Raw genomic sequence first — 2,219 nt, forward strand, 5'->3', positions numbered from 1 at the left:
TCAAGAATGAGAGAAAAGACTTTGCCAACTATACAATGACTACTGTAAATGATTAATATCTAGAATCTATAAAGAACTTCAGAAATAAAATACAAAATCCCCAAACACTCAATGGACTAGTGAAATAAATGGACAATTCTGAAAAGAAGGAATAAAAATCACCAAAAAATATTAAAATAACTGTTCAACATCCTCAGCCACCAGGGACATGCAAATTAAACATATTTTGAGTTTCCATCTCATCCCAGTCACAGTGGCTACCGTCAAGAAAATAATGAATACTGTCAAGAATTTGTGGAAGGAGGAAAGCTTGTCCATTGCTGGTGTGAATAAAAAGTGGTGTAGACACCATGAAAGTGAGCATGGGGCTCTCAAAAAATCTAAAGACAAACCCAGCTATACCACTCCAAGGTATGAAGCTGAGTGGTTCTGAGTTAACACACCACAGAGACATGTTTATTACTGCACTATTCACAGTAGCCAAGATACAGAACCACCTTAGATGGTCAACAGAGAGATGGCTGGAAAAAGAAAATGTGATATATACACACAACGGCTTTTTATTCAAGTTTAAAGAAAATTTAAATTATGATATTTTCAGGAAAATGGATGGAACTAGAAATCACTGTGTTGAATGAGATAAGCTAGACTCAAATACAAATATCACATGGTCTGTCATAGAATCTAGATGCAAACGTGTGCATATGTGTGCATGTATGTATGTGTATGTGACATGGAAATAGAGAATTATGAGAAGTGAGGAAGTGGTCTAAAAGGAGGTAGAGGGAAAAGATGAAAGAGTAATGAAAACGTGCTTTCAAGCGGACGAGGGGAATATTTGGTTGGAGAAAGGGCACCAACGAATGGGAGAGGTGATCATGTGATTTCCGTCCGTAAGTCTGCTTATAGGTAATATCACAACTTACTGACTTGCTCATGTTGAACCATCCTTGCATCCCTGGGATGCAACCAACTTGATATGCTGTATGATCTTAATGTTTTTAAAATTCAGTTTACAACATTTTGTTAAGAATGTTTGTGTCTCTGCTCTCAGCAAATTAGTCTATCATTTGCTTTTCTATTATTTTGTGCCATTATCCTGTTTTTGTATCAAGGTAATGCTGGCTTCATTAAATGAGTTTGGCAATGTTCTTTCCTTTTCTGTTTTATGGAACAAATTGAGGACCATTGGTGTTGAATGTTTGAATGTTAGTTGGATTCAGCAGTAAGTCCATCTAGTCATAGACTTTCTTTGCAATAGTCATAGACTATTACTACTTCACTCTTGTTTCTTCTAATGGATCACTTTAAATTGTTTATATCCTTTTAGCTTAATTTAGGGTGGTCATGTATATCTAATAATCTATTTCTTCTAAAATTTCCAGTTTTTAAGTATGTTTTTCAGATATTACTTAACAGTACTGAATTTATTTGGTATCAGTTACAGTGTCACCTTTTCCATCTTGAATTTTATTGATTAGAGTCTTTACTCTCTATTTTGTGATTATTTGACTAAGAGTTTGTAATTCTTTTTTTAAGAAACAACTCTGTTTTAGTTATTTTTGTAACATTTATTTAATTTCCATTTCATTAATTTCTGCCTTAATCTTTACTATTTCTTTCCATCTTTCTTTCCATACACTGCTTTTGGGTTTGGCTTGTTCTTGTTTTTCTAGTACCTTGAGGTTCACCATTAGCTATTTGTTTGTGATTTCTCTGTTTTTGAAAAATGTGCACCCACAGCTATAGAGTATCATCTTTGTATTGTCTTTGCTGTATCTCAGCAGGTCTAAGAAGTTGTACTTTATTTTCATTTGATTCTATGGATTTTAAATTTTCTCCTTGATTTATTTAATGATTTGTTGATTGTCCAGAAGTACTTTTCAGACTTCCAGTATTTATATAGTTTCTCTTATTATTGATTTCTATTTTCCCACTATGATCTAATAAGTAAAGGACATAATTTCCACCTGTTTATATTTTTAAAACTTACTATTTGACCTAGAATGTGATCTATCTTAGAGAAGGTTCCATGGACTTCTGAGAAGAATACATATTCCTATCTATTTGATTATTCTGTATTTATCTGTCAGGTTCATTTGAACTACGGTGTAGTTTAACTCTAGGGCGTCCATTGGTTTTTACCTTGGACAACCCAGCTGAAGATGAGAATGGGATATTGAAGTCAGGTGACCATTCATGTTCACTAGTATTTATTT

Source organism: Nannospalax galili, unplaced genomic scaffold (genome assembly GCF_000622305.1).
Source record: "Nannospalax galili isolate Female #2095 unplaced genomic scaffold, S.galili_v1.0 scaffold4511, whole genome shotgun sequence".
Classification (NCBI taxonomy): Eukaryota; Metazoa; Chordata; class Mammalia; order Rodentia; family Spalacidae; genus Nannospalax; species Nannospalax galili.